This window comes from Pongo pygmaeus, chromosome 7 (genome assembly GCF_028885625.2).
Source record: "Pongo pygmaeus isolate AG05252 chromosome 7, NHGRI_mPonPyg2-v2.0_pri, whole genome shotgun sequence".
NCBI lineage: Eukaryota > Metazoa > Chordata > Mammalia > Primates > Hominidae > Pongo > Pongo pygmaeus.
Genome location: NC_072380.2, coordinates 87,579,063 through 87,602,941, shown reverse-complemented (window position 1 = coordinate 87,602,941; position 23,879 = coordinate 87,579,063). Strand labels below are relative to the sequence as shown.

Here is a 23,879-nt window from a genome sequence, read left to right as displayed (position 1 = left end):
TCGCCCCACTGCACTCCAGCCTGGAGACAGAGTGAGACTCCTTATCAAAAAAAAAAAAAAAAAAAAAAAAAAAAAGGGCAGAAAGTTTCAAAGAAGGAAGTATATGTGTGCTGGATAGTGATTTAATTCTCATTTTAAAAAATTCTTTGAATGTTCTGTTTCTGCTTTTATAATTAAGAATAGTCATAAATGGCTGGGTGTGGTGGCTCACGCCTGTAATCCCAGCACTTTGGGAGGGCAAGGCGGGCAGATCACGAGGTCAGGAGATCAAGACCATCCTGGCTAACACGGTGAAACCCCGTCTCTACTAAAAATCCAAAAATATTAGTTGGCCATGGTGGCAGGTGCCTGTAGTCCCAGCTAGTCGGGAGGCTGAGGCAGGAGAATGGCATGAACCTGGGAGGCGGAGCGTGCAGTGAGCCCAGATCGTGCCACTGCACTCCAGCCTGGGCAACAGAGTGAGACTCCATATCAAAAAAAGAAAAAAAAAAAAAGAAAAAGAAAAGGAAAAGTCATAAATATATTGAGAGTTATGAGAGCTAACTAATGTAAAATGTTATTAAGGGCAGAGCTAAGCCAAAAGAAGAGGGATTATACTTTCAGATAAGGTGAATGACTTAGAAAAGACATGGAGGGAGAAAAAAGTATAAAATTATGGAAAAGGGAACAAAATTCCAGGCCAAAAATATTTCAAATGGATGTATAGTTGAGTACAAGTTTATGGAATAGGAGAAGGTCAAGGAAGAAAGACCAAGTGTTGAAAGAACAAATTAAGACAGCAGAATCTCACAAAGGAAGATATAATGTTGCAATCAAGCCCAGCAGAATATCATCTCCGCTCCTAACTGGTTGTGTAACACCCATCTGTAAAATCGGAATGATAATAATATAGTTATCAGCTTGTTATGAGGACGAAATGAATTAATGCTGATACAGCATTTAGAGCAGGGCCTGCAAATAATAAATGCTCAATAAATATTAGATAATGCATTCTGGCTAACATGGTGAAACCCTGTCTCTACTAAAAAATAGAAAAAATTAGCTGGGCATGGTGGTGGGCGCCTGTAGTCCCAGCTACTCGGGAGGCTGAGTCAGGAGAATGGCGTGAACCTGGGAGGCGGAGCTTGCAGTGAGCCGAGATGGCGCCACTGCACTCCAGCCTGGGCGACAGAGCGAGACTCCGTCTCAAAAAAAAAAAAAAAAGATAATGCAGCAGAGAAATAAGTTTTCAGAGAACATAAGGAGGAAAGATTAATTTCACTGGATTATTTCCTAAATTTAGCCTTTATTTTAAAAAACTTAAAATTTATAGCCTTATCAAAGTTAATATATTTACTTTGATAGTGATTTTCCTCATCACTCAGAAATTTGACATTAATTTTATCTAGTATTCACTGAGGCCTGATTCACACAATTGCAGCTTTGCAGAAATCCAATATGAAACAGTAGCTGAACAAGCACTGCCCTGATCATATAAACAATGGTACTTATTTCCACGTGAGCCTAAAAGCTAATTTAACACTTAGAACTTAGTGGATATCATAATGGCTAGAAAACAGATAAATTACTGTGGGGAAAATACTAGCTTTTGGTTGAGTATTCAACAGAGCTATTATTATTTCAGTAATAGTCTGTCATCTGGACCTAGAAAATAGACACTGTACAGGTAAAATACCTTCGTATTTCCCTGCCCCTCACAGCATAAGTGGTAAAATACATGGAATAGTCACTAGGGAGCTTGTATTGCCCACTGATCTCGGTTTCTTTCTCTGAAATTTATTTTGTTGTTATGCTTCCCCTAAGGTTCTTTTGCTACTGTTTTCTCAAAGTAGAACACAACAGCATAATGAGGGGGTAAGTAACTTCCTCCATCTACCCTCTACCTGACGCGCACACACACATAGAAACAAACAAACGAAAAAAGAGTAGTTTCCAGGGTCTGCATCATCAACCATATAAAGAAGTAAAACATGCCCTGTTGCTCAAGGCAATCTCCACGTGCACCGTGCATGTGGAGAGACGAGACGGTCTATGCCAGTACTGGCCTCTACTAGCAGCAGCAGCAGCACCTGCAAACTTGCTACAAATGGAAGTGCTCGGCACCATCCTAGACTGACTGAGTCCTGGGGTGAAGCCAAAAAATCTTCAGAGTTACTAGCTTCCCAGCTGATTCTGATGCCCACTCAAGTTTGTGAGCCACTTGCATGTGCAATTTCCGTGTAAACTGCCTCTTACATAAATCTTAAAAGTTGCAGAAACCCTAGCAGTACTGTCAACTCTCCAGTGTAAACTAACCCCTGTCAACCCTATTTATCTTCAAACATAATTAAGATAGAGATGATAGGTTTTTCATAAATGCAAGAAAATATTTTTCCCATACATCTATTTAAAAGTCATTGAAAATAGAAAGCTGGTATATCTAATCTAAAAAACCAATTCAAAGTTAAATTGTCACAAAATTGAATAAAAAGTCATCCCAGATGATAAAGGAATGGTGCAGATTAAACTTCTTTTAAATAACCCTTAGACCTGGACTGAGCAACTAGGTAGCCACTGGCCACATGTGGTCACAGAGCTCTGAACTGTGACTGCGAGAAAGTGAGATGTGCTGCAAGTGTAAAATGCACAGATTTCCAAGACCTACCATGAAAAAGGAACAGGAAAGAACTCATTAATAATTTTGCTTGCTTTGTTTTTTCTCATTAATAATTTGTACATTTATATTGGCTATACATTGAAATGATTATATTTTTAATATATTGGGTTAAATAAAATAGATTATTAAAGTGACTTTCTTTTGTTTCTACTTACCTGCGATGTGGCTATAAGAGAACTAAAAGTACACATGAGGCTGAATTATACTTTTATTGTCCAGTACTGCTTTAGAGTCCTCCACTAGCACTTCTTAGTAATCATCATATCTTAATCTAAACAAAAATAATTACGTCATGTAATTTACATTTTCAAGTTATATGTAAAGAATGAGTCAGAGTTATTTTGTTTGTTTTGCTTCATTAAATACTCAGCATCCTAATTTCCTTTCTCCTCTTGCTGCCTGGTCTTCTGTGACAATATCCACTCAACCGTCTGCTGCTGAGACCTCCCAGTCAGCTGGGTCTATTCAGTTATCTCCAATCATCAATAAATATGAAAAAAAGACACCTGTACAAATCAGAGGAAACTCACAGAAACTGAGAACTAAAGGATAAAATATATTCATGTGATGTTTATGTGTGGGAGGTCGGGGAAGGGTTTGGAAGGAATATTGAACACAAACGATGAAGGAAGGCCCTGAGATAAAAAAAAAAAAAAAAAATAGCTTGACTAATTTGAGAAGAATGAAGAAAACTCAGATGTGACTAAAACTTCAGGGGTCAAAGAGAGTTGCAAGAGGTAAAAGAGAGACGGCTGAGGCCGGAACATCAAACGCCTCATAGGCCACAAGAAAGAGTCTGGACTTTATTCATAGTACAATGAGAAACCAATCAGATGATTTTAAGCAGGAAGATAATATATTCTTATTTATGTTTTAAGAATGTCCTCCTTGAAGGGGCAACATGGTTACGGAGAAAGCAGTTCGTAGACTTACAGCAGTTGTCCACGTACACAATTGGCTCAGACAACATAGCAGCAGCAGAGATAAAGATAAGTAGAAAATGTGAGGTCCATTTGAAGGTAATATTGGCAGATCTCTAATTTACTGATGAATTAGATAAGATGTGTAAGGAGAAGACAGAAATTAAGAAGACTCTTGGCTTTTGATTTAAGCCAAAAATTGGGAGTTTTTTTTTTAACCTAGTTCTGATATCGTAAGAGGAAATTAAAAATAATAGTGAAAAAATATTTCAGTTGATTAAGCAACTACCAAGTGCCAGAAATGGTGCTGAGTGTTGTCTTATATATGTTGCTCAATTGAAGATTCTCAGGAATCCTATGAATGTTAAGTGGTAGTGTCCCATATTAGAGATGTGCAAACTAAAGCACAAAGAAGTTAAATAGCTAGGACCTGATACATTTATCTAAATCAATAAACCACTGTTCCTAATACATTTATTGCAAGATGGCTAAAGCCATAACACAACTAATCACTCGCTGTTTTAAAACAGACGCACTGGAGTGAGCACACTCTTCTAAACATCCATGAGCTGAAATTACATTGTAAGTGACATTGAAGTGTTTGTGGGCGTGAATCATGGAGCTTGTACTGCAATCAGAGTTGTTAGGATTTTAGCTGAGAAACTCTGAAATCACCTGTTTAATGCATAACTTCAAATACAGAAACTGCCCTTTGTATCTTAAAGGCTTATGTGTATTTATCTCTTTCAAACAGGACAGAGGGGATGCCACCATAGACAGTGTCCCTCGGAATGGGTCTGACATCTTGAAACTTTTGCTCAGCATGAAGGGTGCTTTGCTGTGTTTTTCTTTCCATTGATTCAAGAGAAGTACCCAGTTTAGTAGCCTCTGGATTATTGTTTGTGTAAATTCAATGCTTCTTACTAAAACTCACCATTTATAAATTAAGGTGATACATAAATGCCGGTATGAGGACCTGAACCGAGCAGAGTAGAAAAGCCTCAAAGAAATACTTAAACTGTTTCTCCCAAATGCAAACACAGTATCTGCCTTGCTTTGGAGTTCAGCTTACTTTGGCATTGTTGTTTAACTTCTGATAGTCTCAGGGACACAAACGTGCATGTCCACAGAACTTCCCTCTGCTGCCATTTAATCAAAACACTATCATTTACTCAAAGGCCATGATGGGAAAATAATGGTTTGTACATAAGTAGCAGACAAAAATAATTTTTTAAAAAACAAGAGACTTATCACAGGCAGGCGCTGTGGCTCATGCCTGTAATCCCAGCACTTCAGGAGGCTGAGGCAGGCGGATCACCTGAGGTCAGGAATTCGAGGTCAGTGTGGCCAACATGGAGAAACCCCACCTCTACTAAAAATACAAAATTAGCCAGGCGTGCTGGCTCATGCCTGTAGTCCCAGCTACTAGGGAGGCTGAGGCAGGAGAATGGCAACAACCGGGAGGCGGAAGTTGCGGTGAGCTGAGATCGCGCCTTTGCACTCCAGCCTGGGTAACAAGAGCGAAACTCCATCTCAAAAAAAAAAAAAAAGAAAAAAGAGAGAGAGAGAGAGACTTATCACTAGGTTATTCATGAAAGATTCTTCTTTCTATATATTCAGTGACTCGAAAAAAAAGAAAAAAGAGAGAGAGACTTATCACTAGGTTATTCATGAAAGATTCTTCTTTCTATATATTCAGTGACTCCAGATATCATCCTCAAGCCACATCAATTTTGCCATTTGTCCTAGCCAGAAGGACTTGTCAAAAGGGGAATATACTAAGGCCAACAATGAGGAAAGTGTGGATGAGGATATGATTGTTAAGAGAGAGGACAGCTTTCTACAAGTAAACATAAATGGTTTTGATTCTAGATGTTTGAACCGAGTTGATTTAATTGATAGTCGAAAACAAATATATGCATAGACTGTAAGGAAGATTTAAAACATCCAAGCTTCTAATGAGACAAAACCATTTTATGGTTGCTCTGTTATTATTGGCTGAACTGTGTGTCCCTCCCAAAATCATATGTTAAAGTCTTAACCCCCAGTAGTACCTCAGAAAGAAATAACTAAGGTAAGATGAAGTCAAGTTGGTAGGCCCTCATACAATATGACTGGTGTCCTTATAAAAAGGGATCAGGACACAGACAGCACACCAATCTAGGGGTGGCCATATGAGGACACCAGGAGGAAGCAGCCATCTGCAAGCCAAGGAGAAGGGCTTCAGAAGACACCAAGCCTGCTGAAACCTTAATCTTAAATTTCTAGCCTCCAGAACTGTGAAAAGATAAATTTCTGTTATTTAAGCCACCCAGTATGTGCAATCATGTTATGGCGGCCCTAGCAAACTAACACACCTACCTAAAATATATGTGTGTGTGTGTGTGTGTGTGTAGACACACACATTTATAATTAACTAAGTATTCAAAATTTATCGTGCAAAACTGGATAAAAATGAATACCATAAGCACCAGCTTCTATTTGATCAAACATGTGACTATTATAATTTTTATTCCTGATTTCATAAATTAGTTTCAATTAAAATATCATGTTCAGGGTTTTACAAAATTTAGTCTAACATGTCTCAGAAGTCAATCTGCCGTATTGTTTATTTACACATGAAATATCAGTTAAATTATTTTCACCTAATAGATGCTCAAATTGAATTCAGTGAAATCATTCATATGCTTCATATAAATAATTGATAGAACACAAAGGAGAAAAATAAAATTACCTTATTTTATTTTTAGCTTTAGAAGATACTGTATAAACTGAGATGAGATTAATAGCATAAGATCTTATTAGTATTTAAGTTATTATCAGAAGAAACTGGGCTCTGGAGATGAATGGCCTTGGTTCCTATTTAATGCTTACAGTAATTGTTTAGTCTCACTGGGTATTCATAGCATCTCCTTGACTCAGTTTCCTCAGCAGCATAGTGGAGATAACAATAGCTTATACCGTATAGAGTTATTAAAAGAATTAAACAATTTAATATATGTGAAGTATTTAGTATCTAGCACATATAAACTGAATAAATGTTAACTCCCTGTAATCCCAGCTATTCAGAAGGCTGAGGCAGGAGGATGGCTTGTGGCCAGGAGTTTGAGTCTACAGTGAGCTATGATCATACCCCTGCACTTCAGCCTGGGTGACCCTCATCTATAAAAAATAAAAATAAGAGAATGTTGACTAGTCACAGCAGTGTGTGTGTGTGTGCATGCGCGTGCAAGCTGCACATGCTCATATGTGTGTGTACCAAACCTATAGTAATCGGAATAAATATATAGAAATATTAATATCAAGAAGAGTCAAGATAGCAAGAAATCACAACATTTATTAAGTACATCCACCTTTTGCCAGACTCTATGCTGAGCACTTTAAATGCCATTTTATTTATGTCTCACAATGTACAGTAAACTGGGTAGGCAGAGTTCCAGGAAGTTTGCTAACATTCTCAAAGCTGCAGGCTTGAATCAAGTGTATTTAACTCCAAAACCTGCATGTGTTTTTCATCACCCCAAACTAATTAAGTAATATGAACATAAACAGAATGATTTTGCAAATTTATTTTAAAAGAAGCTCAAACCTTCTAGGTTTATCTGTGAGAAAATGGCAGGTCCCATGCGAAGTCTACATAGACATGCTGTACAACACTCTAGCAGTTCTTAAAGTGATTTTGAGCTGATCACACAAAAGAGACACAAATACAGTAATGTGTACGAGCATATTAAACATAATTACTGTATTAAACATAATTACTATTAAAATCATTTTTACCTTCCTTTTAAGGGTATAGCATTTTAATATGGAGAAGCCACACATTGGCAAGTAGACTTCAATTTTTCTTGGTTATAAGCCACTGTTACTTACCATAAAAAGAACCTATAGGAGTTAAAAATGGGTGAAAATTTTGAAAACACAGCAAATCAGGACATTTCAAAGCTTCCAAGTAAGTTCAAAAACTGAAGAAAAAAATGAAAATGTCCAAATCATGAGCCTGTTCAGCAGGTAATTTTTATTCATGTTTCTGAAGTTGATCTGAAGTTCGAATTGCATGTCAGCTATATGCAGAAAAAAGTCAGGGCAGAGCCCTGAGCAAGACAATGATATCAGAATATACTGAACAAAAGGACTGTGTTTGAAAAGTAAGTTCTTTGAATTCCCATGAGAAATTAAAAATAAAATAACAAAATTAAAAGTAAAGAAAAGAACTGGATCACATTATTTTTTTCTTAACAAATCAACTAACATAATTTTACTTTATTTATCTAGAGTCAGGTTACAAATAAAAGACAACTAAAAAAAATTCACAGAATCTAAAATATCTTCTGAGATTTTGAAATTTTTGTGAACCATTCTATAATAACTGTGAATTGTCATTTTTAAAGTACAGGTATACACCCCAAACTTTATCAGAACCTATTGTACAACCCGCCAGAGCTCAGCAGGACACTATCCCCTGCCCTATTGGGAAAGTGCCCTTCTCAGCCCTTGTAGACCAATCCAGCTGTCATTCTTTCCTCACACTCCATTAAATGTACACATACATGCCCCCCGCCCCCAACACACACACATGCACACACTGGTTGAAAAGGCATTGGCTTAAACCCCAAAAACCTATATTTGATATTGATTTCACATGGCCCCAAGTCTCTGCGCCTTCACATAGTTGTCACAGGACTAAAGTAAATTGATGCAGGGGAAAACACTATAGACTGTGTATATAAAAACACGTTATAAACTGCAATGCTCAGTTCTTAGTATAACTATTGTGATTGTATTGATATTTATTAGTATTGGTGCTCACAAAAAGAGTCTAAATTCCTTAAGTCTTTATATTCAGGCTACTCTTTATTTTTGAAAACTCATTTTCTATCACCTTTTTCTATTTTACTCCATATTGAGGCCTCATAAATCCAATTTTTTATTTTTTCATTTGTACATGCTATTCCCATTTATGAATATAATATCTTTACCCTTTTTCTCTTGCTCAAATCCTATCCCTTATATAAGAATAAATTCATGTGGGGAGAAAATATTTTCAAAACCCATATCTTGAAAAGGACTGATATCTATAATATATACAGAACTCTTCTAACTTGATAATGAAAAAAAAAACAAACAACTCAGTTTTTAAAAGAAGGGGATTCCATAGGATTTGAACAAAACTTCACCAAAGATAATCATTTATGTTACATAAACTCATGAAAAGATGTTTAGAATCATTAGTCATTAGGGAAATACAAATTAAAATCACAATGAAATATCTTATACCTTTTAGAATGTCTAAAATTAGAAGACTGATCATACCAAGTGTTGGTTAGGATGTAAAGAAACTGGAGCTCTCAAGCCCTACTGGTGGGAAGGTAAAATGGGACAACTACTCTGGAAACCAGATTGGTAATTTTTTGCCTGTGACCCAACCATTCTATTCCTAGGTAATCATATAAGACAAATGTGAGTGTACACACCAAGACTTGATACAAGAAAGTTCGTAGCAGCGTTATTTGTAATAGCCAAAACCTGGAAACAACCCAAATGTTCATCAAGTGAATGGATAAACAAATTGCAGAATATCTATACAACATTATGCTATTTAACAAAAAATATTTTTAAAAACAACTATTGATACATGCAACCAAGTAAATGCATATCAAAATTACACTGAGTGAAATATGCCAGACACAAAATAATACTGCATGACCCCATGGATATAAAATTCTAGAAAATGCAAATGAATTTACAGGGCCAGAAAGTAGATCAATGGTTGCTTTGATACAGGGGAGGAAGGGATGGCAAGGAACAGGAGAAAGAGTGTATAAAAGAGCTTTAAAAAACCTTTGGAGGTGTTGGCTATATTCACTATCTTTACTGTGGTGATATCATGGGTATATACATATATCAAAACTTCTCAAATTGTACACTTTAAATATATGCCGTTTATGGTATGTCAATAACACCTTATAAATCCAGTGTTTTTTTTTTCTCCCCCAAAGGAATAAACTCCTGATGCACACAGTAAGATGAATGAATCTCAAAATAATTATGCTAAATTATAAAAAAAAGACATAAAAGGGTACATACTACATGATTCCATTTATATATTACCCTGGAAAAGGCAACATTAATGACAGAAATCAGATCAGTGGTTGCCTGGGGTGTAGTGGAGGGGAAAAATTAAAAAAAGGCACAGGGAGTTTGAGGGGCATGGGTGCAGAAATGTTCTTTATCTTCATTGTGGTAATGGTTACAGAACTACGTACATTTGTCAAAACTCACTGAAGCACATGCATAAAAAGGGGTTTTACTGATTGCAAATTATATCTCAATAAACCTAACTTAAAAATAAAGAATTTACATTTAATTTCTTAATTAACCTACTGCAGGAAAAGTGAGTGGGCTTTTCACTAGGTTTTAACAATACTTCTCCAGGACTCAACAATTATACTTAGCATGGTGAATAATGATTTTTTAATTTTTTTTTAGTTTTTTAGACAAAGTCTCTCTTTGTCACCCAGGCTGGAGTGTAATGGTGGAATCTCGGCTCACTGCAATCTCCGCCTCCTAGGTTCAAGCAAATCTCCTGCCTCAGCCTCCCAAGTAGCTGAGCTTACAGGCGCCTGCCACCATGCCCACCCTAATTTTTTTGTGGGGTTTCACCATGTTGACCAAGCTGGTTTCAAACTCCTGACCTCAAGTGATCCACCCGCCTCAGCCTCCCAAAGTGCTAGGATTACAGGCATGAGCCACCATACCCAGCCAATAATTTTTTTTTTATAGGTATCCCCAGCCAGACAGGAGAACTTTAGGAAAGGGTTGTTTCTAAGTCATTGCTGAGAAATACAGAAATGTAGGTCAGTTTCAATCTCTCTCACCCCTTCATCTTACATATTCTATAATTGATCAATTCAGTTTAAATACCTTTGAAACCTACAGATTCTAATCTCTTCTCACCTTCATTGCCACTGGACACTGTGGTAGAAGTTCTTACTATCCCCTCCCCACCCCCCCTCCCTTCCCCTCCCCTTCCCTCTCTTGCCCTCTCCTGTCTTCCTCTCCTCGCCCTTTCTTTCTGTCTTTAACCCATTTTCCAAAATGCTGCCAGTGAATCTTAAGAAAAAAAAATCATAACTCAACCTGCTTAAAGATTTTGATGGCTTCCCGGTGCCTAGCAGACATCGTCCAATCCTTGTTACCCACATTCAATATTGTTAGAATCTGGCCCAGTGTTCCTTCCCCTTCTCTTGCTACTATTCCTACTGCAAGTCCAATCTCCTCTGCCCCAAATACTTTTCTAATTCTTCTCTACTCAGCAAGTTCTCATCAGAAGTCATTAACACTTCCCTGAAATACCTCCAGGCTACTCAAGCTAAATGTATCCTTTTTGCTTCTGTTTTCCATGGTATTATACTAATTATAATTATCGGTTATCCTAATATAATACTGTCACCTTATGTTTGTCTTCGAGGTAGATTATCACTGTTTGCAGTGATACTTATATTTGTATTCCAGGTACCATGTACAGACCCTATAATTTAATTCCTGCTAAAATAATATATATTAACTTTATTTGGAACCTATAACTATGATGCCTGAAATAAGAAAATGCAAAAAAAAAAAATTATAAAACACAGTCCATAATCTTCAGTCAGCCAAGAGCATAAGCAAAGCACAAGACAGTGCATAAGCCCACGGGAACAAAGATTCAAAATACTTAAAACGTTAAATTGTCAGATCCAGGTGGTATCATACTTTTAAATGATATCCTACTATTAAATAATGATACTTTTAAATGAGATGGGGGGGAAACTGCCTAGATTTCTTGTCAACATTTTGTTATTCTTTATAAATATAATTCTTCTATACTGAAATAGAGTGTAGGGAGTGTCAAACATTCAACAGATAAAATGCTTAATTTAAATAATGCAAGAATTTATCCACATGTACTTTGAAAGTAAGAACTATTTTCTCATTTCATAGCTATTTAATCTGAAGAAACATTAAATGACTTGCTCTGGGATATACAACTGACAGTGGGCAGAATTGAGATCTGCACACAGGTAGGAATAACTCCAAAGTCAATGTTCCAGCCATGGAAATATACTTGGTGTGATTTTTCTCTACATTGCTTAGCTGAAAGCTCCAAGAAATTAGAGACTCTCTTATTCATCAATACATCTCCAAGGCCTATTAGAGGGCTTGGACAGGTTTCCAGCGGTCCACAATTTTCTGAAGTTATAAGTACTTTGCGTATATAAATATAATAATCTCTAGAGAGAAGATCAATAAAAACAAGTAACACCTATTAAGAACTTACAACAAGTCAAGCAGTGCTTTAGATGCATTATCTCACTCTACCGTAAGAACAGCAACACAGAACACATACCTGGTACTCAATGTGCCAGGCACTGTTCTAAACATTTCCCATGGATTAGCATATATAATTACCCTACCAATTATATGACATAGGTATTATAATTGCAAACATTTCAAAAATGAGGAAATTGGGCCTCAAAGAGGATAGGTTGCCCAAGCACCCCCTCCCTTCCCATTTAGTGAATAACTGGGCTGGGATGTAAACCTTGCCATCTGACAAGGCCTGCCCTTGTGACTTATAAACCACGCAGCTTCCCATGAAGCTAGTCATCCTCAAAGACCTTCATGTTCTTCAAAATGTTGAGTGTCACACAAAAAGAAAAAAAGTGAACTCCCTATTCATTTTCCAGGAAACCATCTTGATAAAGTAAAAGGTTTTCAGGGGAACATCAGATGTTATCAGCTAATTCTATCATGTAAAGAGCATACTCTGTCAACATGTTTTAAAATATAAGGTAGGGAAGAACAGGCAATAAGGCAAATCTGTTATTTAAGGTCTACCCATAATGAGTGGGTAAATAGTATTGAGTTACAAAGATACATATGGAAACTAATAGGTCTCTGTAGCTCCTACAAATTATCCAACAGCAGCAAGGGTGCTGATACCTCTTACAGATATTTTGTGGCCTAGAAAAGTGCCTTCCCCAGGGAATATTCAGCCAAGAGCAAAGGGACATGGTTTGGTTTGTAGGTGGTGTAAAGGTTTCAACCGTTCCTCTGCTCAGTTAGGCACCTTTGTGCAGCGAGCAACTCAATAAGGACATGGAGGAGCCATAGTTATGTTCACGACCTAGAGCCGACGTGCCTGCATTTGAATCCCCAACTCTATCCCGTGTAAACGTGTAATCTTAGTCAAGTTATTTCATTTCTCTCTGGTTCACTTTTCCCATCTGTAAAGTAGGAAGAATGTTAATATGAATGGCACAGGATTGTTATAAGAATCTAAAAAGCAAAAGGCATATAAATTGCCTACAATAGTACCTAGTGTATATTAAATAGTCAATAAGAATTACCTGATCTATATGTGTGTGTGTGTGTGTGTGTGTGTGTATTCTTTAAAACATAAGAATAAGAGTAAGCCATATTTGCAGAGTTTCTTATGTCTGTATACGAGTGTCAGGACTGACACCAATAGGTATAAATACCTTTGAGGATGGTGGAGAGAAGTAATTGCAAGGCTGCATTTGTTTCAACAACATACCCAGTTGTTTCATTTGCATGGATGACTTTTTAAAGGACCCAGAGCTATAACACCTCATTTAAAATCATACTTTCGCCCTAGGGGTGTGAATCTTCTCTTAGGAAGGAAAACATGTAGTTACAAACCACAAAATCACAACTGCAACATGTTGTTATTGCAAACATGGTCCACATGTTTGCAATCTAGAAATGCTCATTATCATGTATCAGTATCTCCAGCCATTCAGTAAACGGATAGTTAGTAACAAATGCAGTAGATTCTTTTACAAGCTTAGAATAAGATGGTATATTCAAGTATATTTAATTCCATTCCCATTTTATTATATTTTTAAAGCAAAATTCCCGAACTCCCCAAGTCAGATGTTCTGGGACTGGTTTATATAATTCCCAACAATGAGGAATCAATTTTTCAACAGTAGATTGACAACATTCTAAATAAATCATTATTATGAAGTGTTGGCAAGCATGGTACAATAAATATACTGCGGGTGTTTAGAAAGGCTCTTGGCAATATCTATCAAACATCTCCCTGGTACCAGCAATTCTCTTCTCAGAATAAATATTCAGCAGTACCCATGTAAAGATAATGCACATAGATATTCACATCATTGTTTGTAATACTTAGAAATTGAAAAATCCAAGCGAATATTCTGAGGGACACTGGCTGGTTACATTGGGCAGACACATTTAAAAAAAAAATCTGTATATATTGACAGATAAGTATTTGAAAAATATTAAAGAAAAATAAATTTCAGAATACTAGTATGATATGAACCATTCAAATTTTAAAACAATAAAAGAAAAATGTCTGTGTTATACACATAGAGATTAGAGAAACACAAACCCAAACATCAACAGAAGTTACACATACATGCAGTGGAATGAGGAGGGGGCTCTTTTTCTATTTTACTACGATTTTGATGTTATTTTATGAGAAAATATTACGTTCAGAATTTAAAGAAAAAACAAGAATTTAAAACAAATAAAAACAGGCTGGGCGGAGTGGCTCACGCCTACAATCCCAGCACTTTGGGAGGTCAAGGTGGGCAGATCACGAGGTCAGGAGTTCAAGACCAGCCTGGCCAACATGGTGAAACCCCATCTTTAATAAAAATACAAAAATCAGCCGGGTGTGGTGGTGGGCACCTGTAATCCCAGCTACTCTGGAAGCTGAGGAAGGAGAATTGCTTGAACCGGGGAGGTAGAGGTTGTAGTGAGCCGAGATTGCGCCACTATACTCTAGCCTAGGTGACAGAGCAAGACTTCATCTCGGAAAAAAAAAAAAAAAAAAAAAAAAGAACAAGGCACTCAAAAACAAATACTTATTATTTGCATGAGGAGTATTTTTTTTTAATCTTAGCAATCCCTAAAATAAATTTGCGCTATCCCATATGCCTATAACTGTGATTAAAAATGCAATATTTGTGAGATCTTAATAAACACACTTTACTAAAAGAGTTGAACCTTCATAAAGCACGTTGGAAAAATGTCCTTATTTGTAGGCCCATAACTGGAGCTTAGGAGAAATGGGAAGACAAACGGCTCTCAATTTTCCACTCCATTTTGAAAAGTGAAAAATGAGCAGTTTACCACCACTCACCACACCTCCCTCTCCTTGCCACACCTTCAAATGATACCAGGAAGGAACCCAACACTACTTGGTCACCTACTTCAACCACACAGCAGATCAGGTGGCCTGAGTGAGAGTGTCCACAGGACATGAAAAGAGAGGGAATGGTGGTGAGGAGGTGGGGACAGGAGGACTCCTAAGGAAAAACGGTGACATCTAGACAGGAAGAATGTTTAATGACAAATACCGCTTCTAAAGAGAGAAGGGAAACCTGTAAAATGAACGAGAAAGCAGAAGAAACTAACAAAAACAAAACCAGGAAATGGTGCTCTCAATGAGTGTTTAGTTTCCGGGACATCCCATTCACTTTTGAGCTTCTGGATTCTGTATTCTCTTGCCCTTGCCCGCAAGTGAACACTCATGCTGATTGTTTTGCTTGTTGGACCAGTGCTTTGACTCAGTTCCGAGCAAGATTTATAAGCACAGATCATCAGGTATGAAGCACATATATTCCATTCTAAGATCTTATCACGTGCTGGCTTATTTCAGTTAGACACAGAACGGTTATTGCTTAACTGGCACGTTGTTAACTAAGCTTCCAAAGGACATTTCATCTCAAAGTTAGCTAGGAAGGTCTCAATACTGTATTTAAAATATCCCCCAACGGCATCACCGGCAGATGCCCACTCCCAAAATGTGTCCATGAGGGATGGATGGAAGCTGAGACTTGAGCAAAGGCCATGCATGGGGTGATGCTGCAGGACCAAGCACCACCCCACAGACCTCCAGGGTCCATGAACATCCATTTGTCCTGGCCTTGCCACAGGCCACAGAAGTACTTCCACGGAAGACCCCCCAGAGACCTGGGAATCACATGACCCGCTACAGCCACCAAAGCTTTCTCTGCACCCAAACAAATACAACTCTTTCTCTTTCTCTCTCTCTCTCTCTCTCCTTCTCTCTTTCTTTTCTAAGGAGAAGGACTGGCACCTTTCAATTCCCCGCTCCCCCAACTCCCTGCTGCCCCACCTCCAGCGCCTTCTTCCCTCCAGCTCAGGCTGGGCGAGGCCTCGGGGTATCTGCTTTCAACACGGCCTGGCCTAGGGGTCCTAAGGCTCAGCCCCTCCTTCAGCCGCCCGAGGGGAACCGAGGCTCCTCCTGCCCGGCAGCCGCCGGGGCGGTGCGCTGCGGCCAGCCCGGGCCCCGGGCGGCGGCGGAGAAACTTACCTGCGCGGGCCGCTCCCGGAGCTCCCGAGTCGCAGTCAGCCGCGCGGCCGCCGCCGCATCTCCCGGCAGCAGGTCCCCCACCCACCCCGCCGCGCTGTCCCGCGCCGCACTTTTCCCAGGCTGGGAAGTTTGCTGAAAGCGAGGAGGTGGGAAGTGGGGGTGGGGCTGGGGGGACTTGGGAGAGGAAGCTTAAGGATTTTGTTGTTGTTTGTTTGTTTGTTTGTTTTTCCCGATCTCTAGCAAAGATTTTAGACCATATGCTGGGAGAATATTAGCTTTGCTCAATGGCGACAGGGCAGCGGCCTGACTCTCACAGTCCGATCGATTTACTAAACAAACTGAAACGTGGGTGGGGACGTTAAACAGTAACCAGCAGACTCAATGAAAACTGAAAGCAGAGAGGCCGCCACCGCCTCGGCGCGCGCATTTCCCTGTTCCCAAGGCCCCAGGGCGACTGGCGGTAGGGCCAGCAAGTCCCAAAGCCCGGCCTCCTGAGACCGCAGCGGCTCTCCCGGGCCTCCGCGGGGCAGCCAGGCTGTGACTGCCGCCGCCTCATGCCGGAATCTCCACTATGCGGGCGAGTCGCCCCGCGCTGGACCGCTCGGGGCTAGAGCGGATCGGTCTCCGCCTCCTACACCCTGGGGAGCCCCCGAGGGTCCGCGCCTGCAGCCCGAGGCCAGGGCATCCTTTACGCGACGCGGGCGAAGTCCCCTCCCCCGCTCCGGGTCACGCCTCGTCTTGGGCGATGTCAACCCTGGCTTGTGGAAGTGCTTTTGGACACGCGGTAGCAGGGAGAAGCCTGCTGACCCTAGAATGCTGATTTCATCCTCAGCCCATGAGGTCCAGAAAACGGCTGGAAGTATCATTAAAGGGAATTAAATGGGTTCCTAGGGGCAGCTCTGAAGCCGCACCACTAGGGGAAGCCGCCACCGTTTCTTCAAACTGCACCTTGGGCCTCTGGGGTTATATTCCACCATGACGCTCCTGATCACCTAGCTCAGCAAGAGTTCTGGGAAGAGGAGGGGGAATGGTTTTCCGTTCCCATCCGTGCCAGCTACCTGTGGTTTTAGTCTTTAAGTACCTCTTTACATATGTATTTGATGGAAAACTTCCCTTTCTCCCTCCCATACCCTTTAGCTTTCGACTTGCAGAAGCGGGTCTCAGACCCATCCCAGATGCGCTGATCTTCTTGGTCAGGCATTTGTTCAACAGCAATATAGCCAGAGTGCCGGCTTTTAAAAACATCTCAACAATTTAACTTCGTGGTCTCAGGAATGAGTGACTTCAGGTCAAACAAGTAATTATCATCATGAGATAAATAGTTACTTAATCCGTAAGATTTTTCTTTTCCTACCAGAGGGTTGGCTGATATTTTAAGGCTGTAATAACAATGCCAGGGAGATCAAAGGGCTAGGTGTTTTTTTTTTTCTTTTTCTTTTTAGATCGGATTTACTAAACTTTCTCAGTTTTCTCCTTCTGAATATCTTGCTGAAAGTTTCTTTGAAAAACAAGTTGTTGGCTGTTTTAGAAATGAGGACAAAGGAGAGAGATCATATACAATTTTTCTTTAAATCGACCTTTTTGAACAAAACACATTCTTTGGTTCCTCATTGCCCACGCGGTTTGCAAACCATGTCAAGAAAGTGGCCTCTGTTCATGTCGCTCATGGGAAACCATCCAGACACGGCAGAGGCAAAAGAGTTACAATTAACGGGTTATATTTATTATGCAAATCTTTCATAGGTGTGTTGTTTACAGATCACCTGTGGACATTCTCTTTAAAAATATTTCCAGATACTTGGAGAATGAAGCTTGTTCTATTCTATGCCAAAATGTGAATGTATAGTTTCCATAAAACACAAAGTCTGGAGACAAGTTCTTCATCCTCATTCACAGAAGCTTTAATGACACCTGACATCTCTTGTTCCCAGCAGAGAAATAATATTTTAATTCAATAGTCTCAGTTTATTCCACTGTTAATCCGCGATGTAAGTGGAAGTGGGTTGGGTTTCGGATAATCAATTCATTACTGGTATGTGGTAGAATCGCTGATCTACCAGGAAATAATCACATGTTCTGTGTACAAAATTATTTTGACACCATATGTAGAACCTTTGTGATAAAATTTATCAACACGAGGATTTTCAATAATGAGAAAAACAGTCATGCATTCAAGAAATTAAACTCTGTGAAGTCTTAGTTATTATCTAAGAAAAACATTGCATTTGTTCAATTTTTAAAAACCCCTGAGAAGAGTTTAGGTAACACTGCCAATCCTCCTGTGCCAGGAGCAAGAAGGGAGGGGTTTCAGATGAATGAATGGATGAATGAATAAATAAACGACGTTAAGAACTAGAAGAAGGAACAAGGATTTGACTCCACTCTGGAGCTTGGCAGTTTTTACTAGATAAACCAATGCTACACGACCAAGCTTTAGAGCATCACTTATATTGTTCCTGAAACTAATTTATTACGATTCTCCATGGCATGGCTTTAAGCTGCTGAAGATGAAAAATGTGCTCTATGGAGAGTCATCCCCTGATGCTTGGGGGTGGTGGGTTGGGGGGGCCGGGGGTTGGACAACAATGAGAAGAAAGGCTCAGGATAATTTTTCAGGGAAAGGTTCTCAGTAGATACAATGTTCCATTTCGCTAGTTAGTGGTTAGGGGGAAATTATACACATATATATTTATGTTGCATCTGCTCTTTCAACCTAAAACTAAATACACAAAATGTGGCGTCAAAAAACCCTTTACTTCACTTTCCTATTAAATGTCTCGTTTAGCCTGTACTTTTCCTTTTCGCTTTGGTACTTAATCTTTTTTACATCATTCTCCCCAACCACCATCCCCCACCTCCACTCTCGCGCTTCCGTACGCCACCAGGATTGTCTTGATAAGAACTCCAGGTTCTCCCACGAACCGTTCTGATACTATTAATTAAAAGCAGTGGCCTCAGGCAGAGGGCTCAGGAAGTAGGGAGGGCGCGGGCCGGAGCGCACAACCTCGGGGAAAAGGTCTTTATAATTTCAGCATCCAGAGACCCTATTTCCGAGGGCAACTCCGCGCCCATATCCTGGTACATGAAACCACCAAACGCGAACGGGAAGTGTCCTCTTCCTGCCTAGGTGCTGCTGGGGCCGCTGCCACCCCTGCTGACCGGATTCAGAGCCCGATTTTTCGCGACCGCGGTGGCACCCACGCCGGAATCGCTACCTCCCCGCGCGGGCTCAGTCAGTGGGGATTACCGCCCACCCTTACCCCAGTTTACACGCGGGGGCGGGGGGGAAAGGAAGAAAATTAAAAACTCATGCCGTTCCCCTCCCATTCTTTTCTAGATTTGGGCACAGCTCAGTGACACCTTCAAAGCCACTCGTATAGAAAGGACCGCGGGCGGGACGCGGCCACCGGGACTCAGGTTAAATTTAGTCTATAGCTGAGCTAATCGCTCCTCCAACTCACCCAGTGGACCAGTATTTGACCCAGGGGGCGAAACAACGGATAAAGCAGCCTCCGCCAGAATTTCAAAAACTCCCTGGAGGCCACTGAATGTTTTATGCTTCAGAAGGGAAGGCTGGGATTCCGGTCACTGTGGCTAGCAGGGGGGAGGGTTCGGCCAGCGGGGTGAGGGTGGGGGCGGAGGCGGTTTCAGCCTTAAGCCATCCAGGCCTCGGGTTTATGGCCCGGGGCTGCTTCTGGCCGCGGCTCTCTACCTTGTTGCCCCGGCTTCTTTCAAAAAAGCAGAGGTTTTTTGCTCCCTGGCACAGCCCAAAGCGAGGGCACAGACTGTCGGAGCTCTAAAGCTGCCGACTGGAGCCCCTGGGAAGGGGGATGCGAGGCCATTTCATCTTCTCCGACCTGCACCGTAGCCTCCAACGAGATCCGTCCTCGCTGGGCCTGGAGCAATAGCGGACTGTAACTGGGACCCCGGGATTTTGGTACCCTCCTCTACTGTTTGATTTGTCGGGCTTTCCACGGGGCGTCCACTTCTTAAAGACTTAAATTTAACACGGTGAAACAAGAACAAAAAATATCAGTAGAACAGACCGATTGAACATGGCACGGGGATTGATTAGTCCTATCATCACTGTGCAGACTCTAAAAAGAAAAGAAACAAGTCTATACACTTGGCATGACCCCATTTGGTGGCCAGACATTTGAAAACACTAAAGCTGCAGGCGTGGCCTTCAGGACTGGCCACCTAGTTGGCCCCACATTGACCCAGATAAAAATTAGTCTTTATTTTGCACTCAAGTCACAGATCAGAAGCACCCAGAGTAAGTTCAGATTAAGGAAGGCCACAGGAATGTTCCCAGACTCCGTTACCTGTTAATAAAAATGCAAAACCAAGATTTCAAATTGCGAGTCTGAATTGAAACTACTCTGCGTATGTTACGCATTTTGCTGAGACACCGTGAAAATCGAACACACTTAATAATTCTCCATGTCAAGGTACGGTTCTTGTACCAAATAGGCAAACTACTAGGCTGGATCTCTTCTCTTCCCACCCCCCTCTTTGTAGATTTCCTGCTGAAGTATTGATTGCCAAGGTCTCTACAAGATTTGCAAACTTTTACAGTCATTTATGGTGCATGCAATAAAAACAGGTGATATGAGCATGCTAGTTCAAGGTGTAATGCAAAGATGTATTCGGTGCCCTTGGCAACTATCTGTGAGACCTGTTTGTCTTTGCAGAACCCGCCCTTCACTGCAATGAATCCCTCTGTAACAAAGATTGGCCCTTTACATTTCCAGGGCCTTGGCCCCTCAGTGGAAAGGCACACACGTTTCAAGTAGAAAATTCAGTTATTTCAGCTGTATTTCAAGCCAGGAAAAAAAAAAAAAAAAGAAAAAAGAAAAAGAAAGAAAAACTTTAAACAAAACGGTGAGAAACAAGGAAAAAAGAACTATTTAAAACTCCCCAATTTCCTACTCTCATTTTTTCATAAAGAAAACAAAGTAAATCTATGAATTATTTACAATGTATTCTCTCACTGCCCCTTGCAATTGGGCAACAGGGATCTTTCCACTGTGAGAAAATAAGAGAACTGAGATTACACAGAAACTACACCACATTTTGGATTGTATGTGTCCAAAGGAGAAAGGAAAAAGACGGAAAATGAGTGTATTGTGTGAAAATACTTAAAAGCCTTATTAGAAACCCTATCTTCCTTTATCAGTTTTACCAGTCCTTTTTTTGTTTGTTTGTTTTTTAGGATCTATGTAGAGACTGGGGGAAGGGGCTGAAGATAAAATGATTCGTTTCTAAAATTTTGTGCTTTGAACAAAATTAGTTTTCTCATCTAGTGCTGCAAATAAGAATGGGTGACAAAATAAGTTCAAGAGATCTATTGTACAACACGGAGGCCATACTTAAGGACAAGGTATTGTACTTTTAAAAAATGCCAAGAGGGTGGATATTAAGTATTCCCCTCACAAAAATGATGACTATGTGAGGCAATGCATTTGTTAATTAGCTAGACTTAACAATTCCACAATGTTTGTATACTTCAACACATTATGTTGTATATAATAAACACATACAATGTTATATGTCAATTAAAAAATAAATGAATTTAAAAATAAAATAAATAGGGTATTTGCAGTACTCCATAAACCCTTCCAGTCACTACCATCTTCTGAAGGTAGCCACTATCCTGACTTCTAACCCAATTAATTTTGACTATTTTTGAACTTTACATGAGTGCAATTATAATGTGCTTAAAAAAAAAAAAGGTGACACAGTTCCTGAAAAGCATTCAGAATCCTATACCTGCCATCTAGTGGGCATAAGAGAAAATGCTGATTCTAGGCATCCTCTGAGTTTAGTTGTTTTCTTACTTACAAACCAAAGCAAGTATAAGAAATGAAAGAAAAATGTAAAATTATAGCTAAAGGGAAAGAAACACACTATTACACTAGGGAGCATTATAACATAATCATTCAATTTATTTCATTTCCTTTTGTGTGTATTAATCATTAAGGTTATTGATCTTCACTCAGATCATCAATTTATTTTAATACTAGTTTTCCTTCTAAATATCTTCATATAAATTTTATGCTATTTGCCTTTTTTTGGATTAAATTCGCTGTCAGCTTTGGATCCAGTTGATAAGCAAATTTCAAAAATTCAAAAAACAGCTAAGAGGTACCTACTTCCTGTTTGGACTCTGAAAATATGCACACAAAGCCATCTCTCATTTCCTCAAAAAGAAAGAGAAAACAAGGATGAAAAGGAGAAGGAACAGCAGCAGCAGCAAAGAAAGATGGAGTTGATTATACTCATACACTCACATGCTTGCTTTTGGTACCTTGCTATGAGTTTTATACTCCTTCAAAATTAGACCTCATCAAATACAGTCGGCCCTTTCTATCCATGGGTTCTGCATCCCTGGATTCAACACAGAGAGGATCGAATATATATTTGTTTAAGACAGGGTCTCCCTCTGACGCCCAGGCTGGAATGCAGTGGTGCATCTTGGCTCATCGAAACCTTTGTCTCCTAGGCTCAAACAATCCTACCATCTCAGCCTCCCAAGCAGTTGGGACTACAGGCATGAACCACAATGTCCAGCTAAATTTTGTGTTTTTAGTAGATGCTGGGTTTCACCATGATTGCCCAGGCTAGTCTTGAATTGCTGAGCTCAAGCAATCCAACCATCTTGACCTCACAAAGTGCTGGTGGCATGATCCATCGCACTCGGCGGAAAATGTTTGGGAAAAAAAAAATGAATGGTTGCATCTGTACTGAACATTTACAAACTTTTTTTGTTGTCACTATTCCCTAAACAATACAACTATTTATATAATATTTACATTAAATTAGGTGTTATAAGTAATCTAGAGATGATTTAAAGTATACTGGAGGATGTATTAATAATTAGGTGATATACAAATACTACACTTTTTTTTTTTTTTTTTGAGACAGAGTCTTGCTCTGTCACCAGGCTGGAATGCAGTGGCATGATCTCAGCTCACGGCAACCTCCGCCTCCCGGGTTCAAGTGATTCTTCTGCCTTAGCCTCCTGAGTAGCTGGGATTACAGGCATGGGCCACCAAGCCCAGCTAATTTTTGTATTTTTAGTAGAGATGGGGTTTCACCATGTTGGCCAGGATGGTCTCGATCTCTTGACCTTGTGATCCACCCGCCTCTGCCTCTCAAAGTGCTGGGATTACAGGCCTGATCCACTGCACCCGGCCTACACCATTTTACATTAGAGATGAACATTCTTGGATCTTTGCATCTTCAGGAAGTCCTGGAAGCAATCACCCATGGATACCCAGGGACAACCTCATCAAAAACAAGTAAAAATCTACTTGGTAGGGCAACTGAAAACTATTTTTTGTTGAAGTTCACATTATAAAATATTTAGCATATGTAGAAGGTTTACTGAATGAAATAACCATTAAAAAATCATCACTATATTTTAATGATAGCTGACATTTTTTATTTTAAGGGTGCTTTTAATATGCCAGGATTGTTTTATGGGATTTTAATTAAAGACATTGAGTACTTACAACAACCCTAGAAGATCTGTATAGTAAACATGATTTTACTGGTGATCGCGGAAGCTGAGGAATCAGGAAGTCATGAAGCTGGTAGGTCAGAGCTGATATGGTTCCAGAGCCGAGGGTGGCATGCATCTTCCATGTCATACTGCCTCCCATAAACAAAAGAGGCAAAAAGACATCACTGCAATTCAAGTTATAGGCTAAAAGAGTCTGAGGGACAGAGCAAGACTCCATCTCAAAAAAATAATAAATATTAAAAAAAAAAAAGAGATACAAGATACATCCAAAAGGAGCATTTGCTTGAAGGCACATGGTCTGTAATATATCAGACATCCAAATGAAAAGAAAAAAACATCAGTTAATTAACACTAATTATAAAAATCAAGTACTGAGAAAAATATATGTAAAAAGCAAAA

The 23,879-nt window shown here is 39.7% G+C and overlaps 1 protein-coding gene across 2 annotated transcripts in view; it reads right to left on the bottom strand.

Moving 5' to 3' along the window:
* Positions 1–16,273, bottom strand: part of HNF4G (hepatocyte nuclear factor 4 gamma) — a 155,105-nt gene extending 138,832 nt beyond the window's left edge. For both annotated transcript variants that reach the window (XM_054499480.2, XM_063668917.1), the window contains exon 1: positions 15,953–16,273. The gene's annotated coding sequence lies outside the window, so the exon portion shown is untranslated. The remainder of the gene's footprint in view (positions 1–15,952) is intronic.
* Between the last annotated feature and the right edge of the window lie 7,606 nt (positions 16,274–23,879).